The sequence below is a fragment of the Corvus brachyrhynchos genome, unplaced genomic scaffold, assembly GCF_000691975.1.
Source record: "Corvus brachyrhynchos isolate BGI_N302 unplaced genomic scaffold, ASM69197v1 scaffold4, whole genome shotgun sequence".
Taxonomy (NCBI): domain Eukaryota; kingdom Metazoa; phylum Chordata; class Aves; order Passeriformes; family Corvidae; genus Corvus; species Corvus brachyrhynchos.
In genome coordinates this window covers 2188090-2206427 of record NW_008237878.1, presented here as the reverse complement: position 1 = coordinate 2206427, position 18338 = coordinate 2188090, and the positions used below count along the sequence as shown (strand labels likewise).

At 49.3% G+C, this 18338-nt stretch overlaps 1 long non-coding RNA gene across 1 annotated transcript in view; it reads left to right on the top strand.

Moving 5' to 3' along the window:
* LOC108446254 overlaps window positions 1-17359 on the top strand; it is a 142476-nt gene extending 125117 nt beyond the window's left edge. The window contains exons 2-3 of the long non-coding RNA XR_001861396.1: window positions 7836-8145; window positions 9221-17359. This is a non-coding gene — a long non-coding RNA (uncharacterized LOC108446254). The remainder of the gene's footprint in view (window positions 1-7835; window positions 8146-9220) is intronic.
* Window positions 17360-18338: the final 979 nt, after the last annotated feature.

The following is an 18338-nucleotide window of genomic DNA, read 5'->3' as shown; positions in this document are numbered from 1 at the left end:
TCTCCCCACCGCGCCCCCCCCCCCCCCCCCCCCAAAAAGAGCCACACTTATTTCATGTTTACATGCTCCTTAGACTTTGAAACCCTTCAAGGGCACCCCAAAACACACCCTCAGTTTCTACCAGTTTGCAGGCACTGGAGGAAATACTGGAGGCTGTTCAGAACAACAGCCTCAAGGCAGAGATTGGGGTGTATTGGAGACTCATCTGGCAGCACCAAAAAATGGAAACACTGTGATTTAGGAGGGTTTCTCAAGCACAGTGGGCGTGGGCTGGTGGGCTGGCAGCGTTGTGACGGCTGAAGCAAGTGGGAACAGCCAGAACTGAGCTGCAGCTCCCGGTTCAGAGCAGGGCTGTTGCCTCACTGCGCTATCCAAAGGTGTGCTCCGTGCGTGGCGGAACATGTCACCCTCATTAAGCTTCCCAACGTCACACAGATCTGGAGCTGCTGATTTGCTTCTGGGACCACTGCCATGCCTCGGGGTGCCTGACGGGAGGATTATTTTTGTTCTTTGCAGAAGACACAGTTTTCCAAATGGATCATAAAAAGAAAAATGTGCTCGTAGGTGTGGAAAGAGCAAATGCTTTTGCATTTGACTGCACTGTGCTTTTTCTGGTTTCTCTGCTCCTTGGAAGCAAACGGGGGCTGTCACCAGGATTTTAAATTCTGTGTCCTTGTGGACTGGCTCTGTCCACATAACTGCAGTGAGGACTGTGATTTTGAGGGGAAGGCAGTCGAAGCAGTGTATGGTGACCCACAAAACAGAACTTCTTAGACACCCTCTGCTCCCTCAGCCAAGTTTTGCCTTTTACATTTTCCTGGGTCGTTTTGGTTCGGAAGCATTCATGCTCTCACACACCCCAGGGGGTGTCTAGAACTCCATTAGGGCAGCAGCTGCTCCTGATTTGAAGCTCATTTCATCTGTTCTCAGGGAGATGCTGGTGACCCATTCTGCAACATTCTGGGGCAGCCTGATGTGCCATGTCCTGCCCATGGCTCTCCCATTACCTGCTCTTTCTCTGCTCTGTGTTACCAGAGACCCTCCTGGACCCATCCGTGCCTGTCCTGGAGGTTGCCTCTGGTGCATGTTTTTTTTCCACGCCTCTGGCTTTTAGCTTGGGTTTCTCCAGGTCCTTCCCATGAAGTCCTTGGCAGCTCCTTATACACTGATTTTGGAGGATTGTGGCCCTGGTTTTCTGCACTGTAATATTTGGATCCTTTGGAGATTTGTTTGTTAGTTGCTCCCTATGGCTGGCCTGCTCTCCTATACCAGCACGCTTCTCCTCAGCCACCAAATGTGTTGGTGTGTCATAAAATCCTTCCCCTGACTCATCCTTCTGATCCTTTTAAACTGCCCACTCCAAAAGCACATTGTAGGCTGGGATGAGGAGCTCACCCGGGCATGAACTGTGCTGGTGCCTTTATCCAAGCCTCCCCAAAGCTTCTGGAAAGGAGATAGTGGAGACTGGGACATGAGTTTGTGTCTTGTCTGGATGCTGAATCAAAGAGGCCTTTACCTTCACATGCTGGAAGGCAGGTTTGGCTGCGAGAGTGTCTGGGCAGACACTATTCTCTGCTGCTGGTGTTCTGGATAGGATGATATCTCCTCTTTTGTTCAATGCTTTCAAAAAGCTCCTTTTTGTGAGGTCAACAAAAACAATTTTACATGTGCATTTTTAAGACAGTAGAGAAGAAGGAACCAGTGGGGCTGCAAGTGGGGATGTCCCTCCCATCACAAGCTGGGTCCTCACCAGGTACCGTGGAGGCTGAACTTGCACACAGTGAATGGCCAGAAGGAAATCAATGATATCCACAGCCTCTGCCACTGGATATGCAGAGTTATCAAAACTTTCCTGCTGTTAAAACCCCATGGAAATGGAAACAGCAGCTTCAGACAATTTTTTCACTCCATCATTTCATTTACCAACCATCTGAGCCCTGGTTGCAGGGTCTGTCTCTGGAGTAACCTTCCTGGGTGGGTGGATATTGTCTCTTTTCCTTGTAAATTCTTCATGGCACTGTTGATCTCCTGACTTAAATTTTTGGTGCAGTTAAGGAAAGCAGTGTCATCAAACTGTCTGCGCAGGAAAGTGATGATCAGTGACAGCCTGAATGTGTCACATCAGCAACTTCCTACGAGGCACTCGCTACCTCCACAGAAGTTATTTGCAGATAGTTTTAGTTACTCTTTGACTAAGAGGTCGGTGGGGCCTGCAGAGATTGCCTCTTATTTCTGGATGGTCTTGGGAGGTTGTGCTTTCCCAGCCTGTAAAAAGGAGGATATTCCTACCTGAAGGAAGTGGGAGGTATGTTGAGATGTGCAGCAGGGGTGTGGCAGAGAGAAAGGTCAACAGGCCTGGTGCTCTGCAGTGAACCCAAACCATATGGGGCAGGGATTGAACAGAGCTGCCACTCCTGGAGAGGGCAGGACACAGCTGAGGTTCTCCTTGCTCCAAAGTGAGGTCAAAGGGGAATTCCAGCAGGCAGCCATCACTGGGAAATAACACAGTGCCTGCAGAGGGGCCTGAGTGCTGCTGCTGTGCACAGAGCATCACTGACACCCTGCAAGTTCAGTTTCCAAAGTGGGCACTGACACTTGTCTCTTCCTCTTGGGGCTGGTCTGGGAGCAGGACTCTCCCAAGCCTGGTGTCAAGAGGGTGGCAGTGGTTGCACATGGGCTTGTGTCAGGTGGGAGACATAAGTGGCAAAGGAGCATTGCAGAGAAACGTTATTACTGGTAGCTGTGTTTGTGTGTCTGTTTATTTTATTTAGCCTCCAGACAACGTATGTGACTTCTTTTTTTTTTTCATTTTAAATACTATTTGAGCCCAGCTTCAAAGTGACCTCCTGAGGTAATAGTTCAGATAATTCCTGGCAGAGAACAGCTTTTGAGTAAAAGCTGGAGCCCCATAATGAGGCCGTGAAACACAAAGCCATCACTCCATTTTCCCCAGGTACCTGTGTGCCTGGAATACATCCTCCTTATCCTCCTTTGTTTGAACTCTAGAATGGGCGACAGAGTTATTAATTAAAACTGTGGCATGCACAAGGTTTGGAAAGGGAACAAGAAATGCAAAAGCAGTGATTTCCTCCTCCTCCTCCTCTCCCTCCCCTGCAACTTATTCTATTCTTGGATTTCCATGTGATATCTTGTCCTGCAAATAAAAAACCCCAACCCACCTCCCCCATCCAGACTTATTTTGAGGAGATGCTTGGGAACACCTTTTGCTTTGAACTGAATCCTTGCTTTATTTCCTGGGTATGAAGGCAGCAGCAGGGACCTGCCCACCTGTTCCTTGGATCAGGGCTATTGGCACTTTGCAAACACAAAAAGACATGTAGGCTGTAAATCCCTGCTCTGGGGATATGATAAAGTTCCCAGAAACACCCTTTTCTTTGGGTTCACAGCCCTTTTTGAGTCAGTGGTGGCCACTTATGTTGCCTCCATCTAGGTCAGGCTCCTGAAGTGGAAAGATGTGAAGCAAATTATCGGCCAAATCAAGGATCCAGTGCTGTCATCTCCTCTAGCCAACAGCTCAGGGCCCATTATCCAGCCTGTTATCCTCCAGTGCTCTGCATCCCACAGAAAACCTTCTTTGTATCATCTCTGTAACCTTCTTGTTGATGCTCCCCATTGCTAAAGAAAACTGCTCTCCTTTACTGGCCTGGGTGCTGCAAGGAAAAGTTCATTGTCTGGGGGGATGTCATTTTAAAAAATTAATGCATTAAAAATGTTTCCTTCCTCTACAATAATGATAATCTTAATTTTTGAGCTTCCTGCAGTGGAACATTTTCTTAATTGAATTCCTAGTACATTGAACATCTCTAAAAAGCATGAATGGCAATTTCATCTTGCTGGCTGCATTCTCCTAAGGGACACTCTTTGGGGACCGTTTATGACACAAAGACCTTTTTTTCCCTCTCAGGCCAAGGTTTTAACTGCAGCCTTTGCTCACCAGCCAGCATCAGGCCTTGTTCTCAGTGTGGTGGGTCCTTTGTTGGAGGTGAGCTCCTGTGTCTGTCCCAGGGTACAGGTGCAGCTCTGCAAGAGCTACATCACCACTGGGCTGCCTCCCCAGCAGGTTCAGCAACCTTCTCCTGCTTATACGAGCACAAACCCTGCCAAGGCTTGCTTGCACCAGACAATTTTTGCACCATTCCCTTGCCCCGTGTGTCCTGACGCTGGCAGGACTCCTGATGGGGGGCCCGCTCCACCACGCTCTCCATCCCAAAGTGCCTCCAGAGACATCTCTGGTTCTTTGTAGGTGCTTAGGAGCTTTGCAGGGGTAGTAAAAGTGTCTTTGGTGGTGGTACGGTTGCCTTATCTCATTGGAAACAAGAGGAATGGGAAGAGAGGCAAAAGCAAAGGGAGGATGGGAATGTGCAGAGCTCCCCAAGAGATCGTGCGCCGTGCTGGGTCATCTCCTATGGCAGAGGTCTTTCCCAGGATTACCTTGTAATTGTACTTTGTGCCTCTCATTTTGTGACTTGCCAGGCAAGACTATGGATGAAGCATTTTCATTTGAAAAGTTATTCCTTAGAACTGGCAAAAAGATGACAAATTTGGGGGGGAGGGAGAACCAGAAAGAGTACTGGGAAATAATCTCTTCACAGGAGGTCTGAATTCCTTCCTCTGCTCTGAAGGTCAGTGTCTATCCCAAGCCCAGCTGCACCACAGCTCCAGCAGAACATCTCTCCTTTGGCATCCAGCTTCATTATGGTTCCTGTTATCTCTTGCCTCCCAGGACAACTGTACTGCCCTGGGCTGCTCACGAGGGAATGGAGCCCCACAAGCAAACCTCTTGAGGCAGGGGAGAGTCCTGGTGAAAAGATGTTAGTGTGCAATGAGAAGATACCTATCTCAAAATCACTCTGCAGTCTTCCCCTGTGATCCATTTTAAGTGTGGCAGAGGCAGGTCAGTCCTGCTGGTTAACAGAGAACAGTTTTTTACTCCTAAAAAAATGATTGAGTGCAGCTGTTTAGAAAGAAACCACTGATTATCTACATTTCACACCAGCTCTATGAGCCTAAGTGTGTGCAAGGACACCTTGAACTCCCAGGGCTCAATATATCTGCCATTAGAAGAAGTTGTACCAGGGACTGACTTGACCATTTCACTCCTCAGTGGTGATTTTGCAGAAAACGCACTGTACTGAAGATCTTTTCCATTTGGATTAGCACAGGAATGCTCTTCCAAAACACTGAGCACACATGGTATTTTTAACTTAAAATGGCTGCTCAAAATACAAGGAAGAGTGTAGCTAATTAAGCCCCTGATCACTTAAAATTAGAGCATGTGGCTCAGGGAACACAGCCCAAATCAGTGAGAGCACAGCACTCTGCTAAAGGCATCTCTAAAAACAGGTGCTATGGAGTGGAAGAAAGGTCTGGAGACTTTTCAGCTCCCATCTACAGAACAAAACTGTGCCCTTTTTTGGTAATTTTAATATTTTTCTAGTGATTTTGATTTGCTATGGAGAAGAAATAAGAGATAACAAACACCAAATCGTCTACAGCTTCAGTGTTATATTTTCCAGCTGCCCCCCTTTTCTCTGGTCACCTGTATGGAGTGCAAGACACATTCTACTCAGTGCCAGAGCAGACCAAAAGCTCTCAGCATGTTTTATGTATGTTCAGTTAGGAACTTAAATTTAAAAATGTACAGAGAGGTGGTGACTGCAGCTCTGCCATGTCCTTCTGACAGTGGCCTGTAAGAAAAGCTAAGTAACCTGTTATGGGTGTCAGAGGAATAAATCTCTTATCTCAAAGAGATAAGAGATCCATAAAGGATTGATGATTCAAGCCCTGCTCTCAGACAGGTTATTTTTTCTACAAAATGTAAATGTTTTATCAGCATCAGAACATCCCATGGACTTACTGAGCCTATAAGAAGCCCCAGGTTATCAGCCACAGCTTCTCACATTAAAGGGAAAGCCGAAAAAGAGTCTTCTCAGTGTCACAGGCTGGGGTCCTACAATTAAAAGAAGGAAAAAAAAAGAAAGGAAAACACATTTAAAAAAACGTCTACAGCTGAGAATTTTCAGAGAGTGACCAAACCCCTTGCAACCAGAGAAAGAGACTGACATGACTCTTAACTCCAGTTCTCTGGCTCAGACCCTAAACAGTTGAGGTCAAATTATTAATAGAGAAGGTGAGTGACAGATTCCAGATTCTCAAGTCAGGCTGCCTCCTGACATTTTCTGTCTGCAAAAATAAGTAGCCTTTCTCTACCTCTAACAAAAATCTCTTCCCTGGCTCTCCTTGACAGTTTCCTCTCCTGTCTCCACCTCCAGAGATGTCTGAACAGTATAATTTCCTTTTATTTTTAGCCATCTTTCATAATTGAAAGTATCTCTGTGTCAAATAGAAAACATTCCCATGAATTCCTCAGAAGGCACTTAGAGCAAGCAATTGATGAGAATGAAATATTTAATGGGGCTTTATACCCGTGAATTTGGTGACACCAGTGTATCTCAGCAGCAAAATTTTCATTATATCAGGACAGATGGGCACGAGGCTTTCATCTCCTCGGCTTCAATGGTGCTTCTCTTTTGGGGTCAGCCCTGGATCCGGCCTGAGGGGTGTGTGAGCCAGTGGCGGGCAAGCTTTGGGGAGCAGTGGCTGCTCCTGACCCCAGAGCTTCCAGTTCCTCCTACTGAGGACCCAAAACTGCTGCCTGGGGCAAAGCTGATGTTTCTTACTTGTCAGAGCACACAGGGTGACTGCAACACTCTCCAGAGATCCAGCCACATCCACAGGCAGTTATTCATCTCATCTCAGAACCATTTGGAATCAGATCCAGAGCCCAACCAGCCCCCTTTCTTCTCTTGCAAAGTAGCCAGAGCAGATGCCTCTGGAAAAAGATGACACAGGAGCTCCTTCAGGTCTCCTGCATACATGCTGCCCACACAAGTTTGCACCCAGGATCTTTCTGAGGCATCATTTTTGCCTTTGTATTTAATAGTCTTTGAAGGAATTTCATCCCTGGATTAGCTCACCTCTTCTCAGGCCTGTTCTGTGCTGCCATTTTGATGCTCAGGGACACAGACGCTGCTCCCGCTCATCCTTAGCAGCTCAGCTGGATTTTGCCTTGACCTGAAGAGATGCAGCGAGAGCAATTCAAAGAAAGTGGAAGAGCAGAAACAGCCCCTCCACGGCCCACAGTGAGGCAGGAGTTGATTCAGTTTAATGTAGCTACTAAAACTGACCCTGAGGATCCAAGGTTTTAATTGCACCCACTCTACGAATCAAGCTCTCTCTAATCAAACTCTCTTGTTGTGACTCACCCCTAGCCCAAAGCCAACTGCTGTGGAAATAGAGAGACAAACTTCAGTTCTTTCTGCCCTTTCTCCCTCCCTAACCAGCCAATAACATCTCCTTCCTATGTGCCCCTTTCTAGGCTGCCTCCCCTCACCCCCCCTGTGTCACCGCTCTGTCCCCTGCCACCTCCCAGGTGGCTCATGCATTTCCCAGCATCCTGGGGGGAAAGGGTGCAAAGAACCCTGTTTTGTCCTTAAAATTAAGGAGGTCCCTACGTGGGTATCAGCCTTGGTGGGGGGTGTCTCCTGTGCTGCTTGTGTCAGCCCCTCGTGGTTGTCGGCTGCTAAAGCTGTCAAGGAGCGTTTTCAGCACACTGCATCCGTTTGGGAACCATAACACCACTGGAATTTATGAATCATAATGAATCACGTTGCCAGGGACAGGGAGGATTATCCGTGTGTGATCTAATAACTCCCTGGCGTTTAATCACCTGTGGTAGGTTCTGAGCACGTTGCATGACAAGTAACAGAACTGACCTTTTAAGGTGAAACCACAAGAAGGTGTTTCTCTCACAGGTCTTTCCTCACCTGGCTTGTTTAGAGCATCCCTGTGAGCAGCAGGATGTCCTGGCCCAGCGGGAGCAGGAGGGATTGTTTTCCCTTAAGTGTTGTCACACCTCAGAGGAATTTCCCACTGGGATTTCTACAGAGGTTTCAACATCAAGGGAAGGAACTGAGTCTGAATTTTGCATGAGGCTGATTTTGCAAGGTGTCCATAGACACCCAGAAGCCAACGTGGTCTCCCAAGAATCCTGGAAAGGTTCTGCCATCTCAGAGGAGACATCACTGGGCCTGACCCGTGACTGTACCTACAGTGTGTGTGCAGGTGAGTTGTGTGGGGTCAGAGCTGCCAAACTCCTGCCATTTGTGCATCCTTCATTCACTCCTACCCCCAAGCCAAGGGAAACACTTTTCTACTCTGAAGAGCTGCCTCTGCCAAGAAAATATGAATACTGAAGATAACGAAGATGCCCCTTGCCTGGCCGTGGCAGTCCCTTCCTGATGCCCCCCCAGCAGCACAGCAGCTGAGGTGGGTGCCACCAGCACAACATTCTCAACAGCCTCTTGTGCTAAGCTTAGCTTACCCAACACAGATACATCTGCTGTGTGAGCACAATTGCATTTAATCGCTGAGATAAATTTTAAAGTAATTGCCTGGGTAACATTCACCCTTCCAGGGCTGTTTGTGGATGAGCAGGGCTTTTCTGGGTAACCCCACGCTCTGCCCAGGCACTGGCAGCAACTTTCCTAGACAGCCAAAGCACAGCTCCTGCTCTCGAACGCTTTCCCCATGGCCCTTGGAGTGGTTTCAAGTGAAGAGCAAAACGGCGACATTTTAAACGTTGCCTCCCACACAGTGTCTCTCTTCAGCCTCCGTCGCCACTTGCTGTGGGTTCAGAAGTCTCTGGTGGATCAGTCCACCCCCGGAAAACTGTGGGTTTGCCAAAATAGAAGCATTTTTGCAGAAGGCAGTCATTTGGATGAATGTTTTGCCAGCACACATCTCAGGGACTTGCAATTTGTTTCGGCATTTTGTGTTTTTATTTTATTTTGGATTTAGTTGTCTTGTAGGCAATACTACCAAAACAAAATATTTTAATGTTTGTAAATAATTTTGGTGGGAAGGGTGGGGGGAAAACCGTGATTTTCAAATACATTTTGAAATGCCAAGATTCCCTACCCAGCAGTAGTCTCATTTTGCTCTCAGCTCGTGGTATCAGCTCTGGTTACATAGAAGTTAATGCCACTGGGAAAGGACCTTAATGTCTTTCCCACTAATATGCTTTACTTTCAGGATGGTGAATTATTTAAAATGCTTTCTATGGCTTTAGTCTGCCCCAAGTCACAATCTCATATTTCGTTAATGTCAGTCTCATAATCGATTATTCCTTTTCTGGTAGCAGATGGCATCTCCTGTCAAGGACCAAGGTGCAGTTGATACCTTCCTGGGTGGTGATGGAGAACAGGGCAGATGGAGTCTGCTGTGATGCACCAGCTCAGCCAAAGCTGGGGATGTCCATGACCTTCACAGCCCAGGGCGAGTAGGAGGAGAGCAAAGCCAACAGCTGAGCAGAGAATTACAGCGGCCAAGTGAAGCTGACACTGGGGTTGGTGGACCCTAGAGAGAAAGCATGGGACAAAACAGGAAAAGCCCTTTCAAGACAATGGGAGGCATTTGAATTTGAAATGCCTTGGTAAATGCTGCTTTCTGGCACCTGGGAAAACTGCTCAGTAGTCATAGCAGGAAAAAAGAGTGAGGAATAATGTGTCCAGTGGAAATTCCTGCAGATCTTGGCTCAGCAGAGCATAATTGGAGACTGGAGCCTGCTTGGGACACTGGAGCTGCCACCTCCACCCTTGCAAGAAGTGGGATCTTGGATGACCGCAAGTGGTGAGCTTGGGTGTCATTAAAATGCAACTCCTGCAGCAGCTCAGAGCCCGGAGTTCCCTGCTGAGCAGTTTCATCACGCTGCTAACTTAGAGGGAAGGTGCCACCTACTAAGTCACCCAAGCCACTTCCTGCAGCACCTGTTTTTAGCTCACATCTCCTATCCCAATAGTGGCCAGACCCACGTGGAAAGTGCTGGACCTGCAGCACCTGTTGCCGTTGGGCTGGATTCAGGAGGAGTAACACACAGAGGGAGTAATGCCTGTGCCCTGGCCATGGGCAGAACCAGAGCATGGCCCTGTTCCACAGTGGAATGCACTTCTCCAGCACTTGGCCAAGCCTAATGGATGACCACTGCTCCTGGATATGGACTGGAAGACAGGCAGAGACATCTTGTGGGCTGGCTGGAGCCTTCAGCGGGGAGGAGGACTATGACCCTCCCAGCTGCCTGCTCGCTCCTCAGCTTTCTCTTTCTCAAGGGCTTCAGGAAGCTGCAGAGATTCTGAGATTTTTCTTTTCCCCTTTCTTGAAAGTGTGGCTAAAAATAAAGGGAGTGTTGAAACCAAGCCCAGCCCAGAAAGCAGAGTGTGTAGGTGTGATGCAAACCAACACCTGGGGCTGTGAAGCATCCTGGGGGAGCTGGCACCCATCTGGCAGAAATGTTCTCTCTTTCTACTCGCTCCTTCTTTGGCACCTTGTCAAAGAGCACACGAGATGCTGAACCTTAAGTAATCTTGTTTGAAAATGACCTAAGCATGTTGTTGTGGTTATGAGGAGAAGAGAACAACGAGAGGACAACAGTTTTCATTTGCAAAACTATCTGGGACCCCTGAGATACTGCTGTTCTCTCTGGTTTTATTTCCTGGCTGAAGGTTTCTAGAGGTGGATGGTAGAAAATGGTGATGGCAGATACTACTTTGAGGTGGTGGACCAGGATCCTTCTGAGGTTTGGCCCCTGGCAGGTACAAATAGAGCAGCAGACAACATGCAGTGCATGGCAGTGAGTTCTTGGACAGAGTCCAATGGAAAGGAGCTCCTTCAAGTGTCATAAAACCATGGAGCTTCAGCTTAGAACCTGTAAGGAAGGCTGCTGTGTCTCCTTAATTACAGGTTTTCCATGGCTGCACAAGGGGGACATGCCAGCCCCACCAGTGCCCCCTCACTCACATCCTCCCAGCAAGCATGTGGTCAGGTCTTGGGGGTGTGATGGGGAGAGGTCTCCCCTGAAAATGGGGCATTCATAGGGCCTTTGTACAGCGAATCAAGTAATGAAACAGTGTGTGACTGTACCATAGACCCCCAGAAGAGCCATGTCTGCACCCTGCCAGAGCAGAGGGGATTGGGGCAGGGCGGGCATTAATGTGTTAATCCTTACACAGCCTAAGGACTACAGCTACCATGGATGAAGGGCTGTGGTGGACAAACACAGACTTGGTATCATCTTTAATGGAGTGGAGATTGGCATTTGGTACAAGGAGAATTTGCCCCTCTTGTGTTCAGTAAATTGCTTGGCTCTACCGTGATCTTGGAGCAGCTCTGATCCTCCCTTTGAATGGCTGGGAGAGGCTGTGTGCAGCCACAGGGATGGGAGAGTTACCCCGGGACACAAAAAGGCCCGGGCTTTGGTGGGTAAAGGTAGCACAGGTGGGACAGTGCACGTACAAATGAGCATTATGAGCTGCACTGGTCTGCAACAGCCCACACAGGGGAACCTCTCAGGTACAGCATCCCAGCTACTGCAGCAACCTGAGAGGCAGGAATTCCCCTCTCCTCCCTGCCTTCTCCATCTCCAATGCTGTTGGCAGGACTGAAAGGTGGCAGGAAAGTACCCTCCAAGCAAGCCGAGCCAGAGAGCCATGAAGGAGGGCTGTGAAATCCAGGTGGGACCCAAACGGGCTGGGCTTCCAGGGACAGTCCAGCTGGTGATGTCTGTGGACACCAGCCAAAGAAAAAGCTCTGAGTGCTGCCAAGACCCCACATTGACCTGCCCTCCCCTCATCCAGTGCCCTGGCTGATGGAAGTGTAGGGCTGGAAGCGGTTTATTCCCCAGCAGCCCTTTCCTGCTTATCGGGAGCCAGTGGTGGGAGCAGGAGCTGCTCTCAGAGAGAGACCCAGCAAATCCTCGGATGAACGCCCGGACCGAGAGCAGTTTCCCAGGGGGATTGGGGTGGATTGGATAATTAATCACAGCTTGTCTGGGGGAGGATGAGGAAGTCTGAATAAAGGTGTTAACGGCTCTTAAAGGCTTTCCTGGTTTGCAGAGGGTGCTGCCTCAAACAGATTATCTGGAAATATTATTAGCTGGAGTGGGAAAGGGTTTTTTCCTCCTCTAGGCTCTTTGCAGCAACCCTAAATCTGCTTGAGCTGTGGAGACAGGTTTTATTGTGCAGGGGGAGGTGGGGGAGAGGTGTTGGCTGTCAGTGGGTCAGCAATTAATTGGTTTATTCCTTTCTCACGGTCATTTTCTAACCAACATCGGCTAAAGCCCCAGTGCCCACTTTGTCCCAGCTCAGCAAACAAGAACCACAGGGATTTGCACTGGGGGGACCCCAGGCCACGAGATTGGCTTTGCAGGGGCTGCTGGGAGGTCCCTTGTCCTGCCAAGCCTCTTTACCTGTTATCTCATCTTAGGAGGAGGATGTGATTAGTGTTTGCTGCCATGGGGTGTCAGCTGAGCGATGAGAACCGTGTGCCAAGAGGAGGAAAGAGCTGCCACGGGTGGATGGTGAGTGAAAGCTGAGGCCTGCCCCTTTTGCTCCAAAGGAAACTTCCCTTCAAATGTCTCTGTGGCCCATTAGTTCAGACAAATGCTCTTGTTCAGCCCTGTGCTACCTTCTCTCCTGGCAGAAGTGACCCTTGGTGAGAGTGGGCTCTCTTCAATCTGCTGCTGCCATCTGGGAAATCATTTCTGATTAATCCAGCTTTACTGAAAGGACATTCCTGTTTACCTGTGGCTTTGTTACAATTCTAGAGCCTATCCAGGTCAGAAACAGAGGGTGCCATCAAAGCAGAAGCCTCATGCCCTGCCATCTCCAGCTCAGCCCAGTCTCTGCTAGCAGCTCTGCTGTGGTGGGTGGCGGGGCTGTGCAGGCACAGCTGTGCCAGGCAGTGGGGCTTGCTGTGAGCCCAGTAATTGCTCTGATGGAGCACCTCGAGGTGAGAAATCACCTTTCAGGCCAGAGCAGGGATAGAGAAAGAGCACAGTCTGAAGCATTTTGATAGTTATAGCTTGGCATCATTTTGGCTGAGAGAAAAGCATAAATTTTGAGTCCTAGAAAGGTGTTGGAGTGGGGACTGTGAAACTGCTGGTGCAGGGTAGTCCCCTCTCTGAGCCTGCCTGGCCTCCACAAGGCCTGCTGGGCAAGTGGGAGAACCCCTCCATGCATAAATTAATTTGAAATTAGATTGTCCACAAGGAACATTCCCTGTTGCAGTGCTCCTACTTCTCTTCCAGCTCTTCCTATATATTTAATAGGAATTAGGCACTCTGAGCAGAGTCCCGTGGGCTGCTTTCTTCGTGGTTGCACTGATTTCCAACAACTAAGTCAGCCCCAAAGAAAGCCCAATGACAGCAGCAGATTTCCAGATCTCGCTTTTACCTGTACAGGAGACTGTCCCTCTCCCACACGAAGCACAGTGAGCCCAAACCGGATCCCCATCCTCCACTGGGATCAACTTCAGGGATGATGAGAGAAACAGAGTGAGTGCCCAGCCCTCTCCAGAGCTCAAGTGCAACACCACAGGCTTCACCAAAGGCCTTCAAGCCAGCCCACCTCCCTGCAAATTCTTTGTCCCTTTCTCTTGACTCAGGGCTGGAAATAATGACAGGTACGGAGAATCCATTAAAAAGAACTAAATAACCCTCAGTGCAGCACTGCTGGCTCCATGAGCACTTCTCCAGCTGCTGGGAGACTGCAGCAGCACTCCCTGGAGTGAGCAGACACAGGTGGTGCTGGCATGTGTTTGGAAACAGCCCAACAGTGAGAGGAGGCTGAAATTTCTGTTTGTTTGGGCCCTTCCCCTCTGCCATGGGACGTCTCACCAAGCTCTGTGGTTTCCAGACAGCCCAATGTCTGTTCCCAGATGGGCAGAGGCTCTGGGCTCAGTGATTTGAAGGAAGTGTTGGCAGAGCAGGGAGATAATCTGTTTCCTGAGTTAAAATTGCTTTTTCCTTCCAAATGGTCCTTCAGGATTCACAGAGCTGTTAAGAGCAGAGGGGGATCTGGCTGGGCAGCCTGCAAGGCAGTGGTGGGATGGAGGGGAAGGGAGCAGGCACTGCCTGGGTGGGCACTGGAGACCAGCACATTAACCGGGGGAAGGGAATGTTGGCCAAGGGCTCCAGGAAACCCTGAAAGCTGCACATGTGGTTGCGTAGCTCCCATGGGCTCATACTGAACCCAAGAGCTGTGTCCACACCCAACAAGGCAAGATTTTTCTCCAAGGGCTCCTGGAGAGCACAGAGCAAGCAGGAACCAGGAGAGGGACAGGCTCTTTGATGTTGGACTCGTTACTAGGTTAAGTTAACCCAAAAGCAAAGGGTCAGTGTTTCTGGTCTGCGGTGTAAGCCCTGAACTAAGCCAAGCTCTTGCATGTTCAGGTGTTCCTTTCCTTCTTGTAGGATGTTCCTGGTATCACATTTCTCATGGAAATCAGCCATGGTGAGGAGGGTGGCACACTGAACCTGATAGTGCTTGATAAGGCAGATTGATGCTCCAGGAGGACTAACTGGACAACTGGGTTTGTCACAGGCATCTCCAGCCATATTCCCCCTGTGCTCTTCACTTCCCTTCAGCCCTTACCTCTGCAAAGCAAGGTGGACTGTAGCCACTGGCACTGAATGCATGGAGCTGGTGGTCTTGTGCTGCCCACTGCAGTGATAGATGCACATAATGGACACGATGGAGAAGAGACCAGCCACTTGCTCTTGCCTTGAAAAGCCTCCTGTTGCCAGGGAAGGAGCAAGGCTCACACCCCAGCTTATGTGTCATCAGTAACTTCTCCTGCTGTTAAAATTACGTTGTCTCTCTTAATCATAAAAGGCTTCATTTCCCACACTGGAAAATGAATTCAGCACCGTTGGCAAAGCTGGGGGCTGGGAAGTTTTAATTACTGTTTGTACAGTGCTCTGGGGTGAATGGTGCTGGAGGCCTGGGAAGGGTTATATTATATAGTAGCAGTTACTTTTATTTTATATGTGAGCTCTGAGGTGTTGTCAGCAGCTCCTTCCTGATGGCCCTGCAACGGGGCTTCCTAACACAAGCAGTACAAATCCCCCCGCTCCTGTCACTCCTCCAGTTACTGCTGCTGAGCATCACTGCAGAGTGAAGGGGGGGTCTAAAAGGTCCAGTGCCCACCTACAGCCAAAATAAACTCAGCCAGAGCTTGCCTGTAAATACCCACCTGCTACACAGGAAAGAAGAGCCCTAAAGCTCTCCTCTCACAAGGCCTTTCCCATTAAAACATCTCTTCCTCAGGCAATTCAGCCACATCCTGCATTAACCTTCCTGCCCCCTCCTTGTTCAGAACAACATCTCCTTAATTATAATCCATCAAATCCCTCTCTCCTCTACCTGGAAAGAAATGGGATTTGGGGGCAAGGAACAAATATGAAATCATAAGTCTATTTTCATGGGAAAGGAAATCAATCCAGCACCCTGCTGGGAGCCCTGCTTTGCCTAAACCCTGGCAAAATGCAGTAAGAAGTTAAGGCTCTTAGCAGGCGAGCACTCCAAGAGCTCTATTAAGCACAGCTCAGGTCTTTGTGGGCAAGTGTTCCCTCTGCACCCGGCGCTCCACGTTTGGCACAACGGGGCGATTGTGGCCACTGCGGCATCGCACCCTGCCAGGACCCTCTGCTCGGGGGACAGGCTGCTCAGCAGCCCCTCACAGGCCAGTGCTTTGGGAAAAGATTTTGCAGAGGGATAGGAGTGTTTTGATATTGGCAAAGTCCTGGGAAAAGGACACATTAGTTATCAATCAGTGTGTGTGCGCACATGTGCTCAGCTGCAGGTGTGTGATGGTGTCTAGGCTTGTGATGCCATCGACATGAAAATCAGTGAGGGAATATGATCACTCTGACCTAACATTCTCTAGGGTTTTTGTCCCCCACACTTGTGTTTTGGTGGCACACTTGGTTTGCTGGCAGATACTTCTGAAATATTCCACTGACTACTGCAAAGGACAAAAGTGGAGCTACTTAAAACTTGCCAAAGCTTCCCTAATGTGAAATCCTCTCCAAAAGACATGCCTTCCCTCTCTAGCCATCTGTCACCTGGTGGTTCCTCCTGAGTGGTGGCTCCTGGGATGGTGGGCAGCCCCTTGCTGCCTGTGCCAGGCACAGTGGGCAGGGCACATAGCCCAGGTGAGGCCCCCAGGGTGAGGGCAAAGCCCAAGAGTGACAGCACTGCAGTCACCACCCAGTGGGTGACATGCCAGCACTGCTTCCGAAGTTTTCCTCCCAATCTGGGACAGACAGAAGGCAGCAAGAAGTTAGCTGGGCCTCTTTGCCCCTGATGCTGCTGCTCAGGAGGGTTTCAATTACTGCCAGGTACTTCATGGCTTCTGCCAGGGGGCTGCTGTGGCTTGCCCAGGGCAGGTGGTTGTAGCTCTCATGGGTCACCAGGCCCCGTCACTGAAATCAGGCAAGGAACACATTCACCAGTCCTTCCAGCAGCACCAGAGTGTGCCAGGGTGTGATGGAGCCAGCCCAGCCCCACAGCAGGGAAGGACAGAAAGGCACAAGGGTGACAATCCAACTCACATCCTGCCAGAGCTTCCCCACTGCTGAGCAGGTGTCAGAGGAATGTACTTTGCAAAGTGTTTGTTCAGTTTGGAGTAACTTCTGTTCTCTCCCAGGATATTCTTCTCTTCAGCCTGCCTGGCATAAAGTGGGGAGGGATTCAGTGTGAAGCCACAAAAGCAGTCTTGAGGAAGAAACATATTGCCTTCTGTCTCCCAGCCCAGAGATTCAGAGGGAAGGGGCTGTCCATGGATGTTCCTTCAGGTTCCTTGCATCCTGGGCAAGGCAGCATCCCTGGGTGCTCAGCACTCCCTTTGAGTGAGGTTCTGTTTGAGTTGGCTGCCACTGATCCCAGCCTGTCTTCAGCTCACAGATGCTTTTAACTTTTTGGGGAGGGGTCGGCATGGCCAGAAGCTGCTGAGGACACTGCCATGATTCAATCACATCATGCTCAGGGCTGTGTGTAAACACAGCAGGGAAACCAGGCCACATCTCAGCCCAGCTTGGCTGCCTGCCTCGAGGTCCCCATCACCCAGAATCTGGAGCTCACCTCTTTTTCCATTACCTCTAAGCAGCCGTGGTGAATGTTTCAGTGATATTTCCTAAAAATAAAAGTGTCAACAGAAAGAGCCATTTAATAACATGAGTCTGTGCATCTTTGGGCCCTGAGCAACCAACAAGCTGGGAGGATAAATGCCGAAATAGCCCACGAGTGTGAAGGTAAGAGTCCCTAACTGCCCATGGACCTGCTCTCCCCAGCATCACCTGTGGCAGGAGAGCTGTTTGAGGACTGTTTTCCCTTCCTCCCTAGGCAAATAGCCAGTTCTCTCCAAAAACAGTCCATCTGTCTGTTACCCTGCTTGACAGAAAAGTCTGTATCTGGAAACAAGAAATAAAACTTTTGTGACCCTGCCAAGATTCCTGTACTGTGGTGTAGGGACCAGTTACTGTTCCATCACTCACAGGGGGTGTTAATTTTCTGTTCTGGCTTTCATTGGGAAAGGATATAGGCACCCTGTGTTAGACAAGGCTTTGCTAAGCAGGAAAGCATAAAGCCAGTTCATAATATCCTTAAATATCACGAGTGGCATTGGATTCAAAACTCAGGAGGTGTCTTGACAGCAGCACAGGAGAGAAACCAGAGAGCAAATACTTTGTGCAGCCTTTTGGGGAATGAGTGAATGAGCCAGAATGTAAAGGTAACAAAATTAGCTCCTTCTGGCAGTTCAGGAAATGTTAAACCCCTGCAATCCAGGTTTTTGGGGAATAACCCTACTTGGCATTCTTGCCTGCCTTTCTCAGGCCCTCATCTGTGCCCATCAAAATCTTTGGCTGGATCCTTTACAAGAGCTGGGGACAGGAGCTTCTCCCCAGCAGCTGAACACAGATGGTGAATTCTCAAGTAATGAAAGCATTAACCCATGTATGAGCTGCATTAACCCATCTTTTGTGCCCCATCTAAGTTAGCAGATCTAAAGGATGTGCTGCATGCTCACGGAGCCCAGCTCAGTACAGGAACAGGGCATCTGAGGACATCAGGAGGACAGTGAAAGCCTTGTCATACAGCCTAAAGTCTCACAGCAAGTGTCTATTAATAAGCCGTGCCCACGCTTCCTCCAGGTATTTACAGTGCCCTTTCTCCCTGTTAGCTTTGAAAACCACAGCTCTGTTCCACAGAGCAAAGTCCTTTTCTTTTAGTGATGCATTTGGTGCCACAAGTGCGTTTGACTGGGGCTGTGTGCTGGTAAAAGCCTGCCTCATTTTGGGAAGTGAGCAGGATTTCCCTTTAAAAATGATCTCTGTCTCCAGATGAACAGTTCCAGCCTGTCCTCCGGGAGCCTCTGCTGTGGAGCCAGTGGCTGGGGGGGGTTTTTGTTTGGTGGGGGGGGGG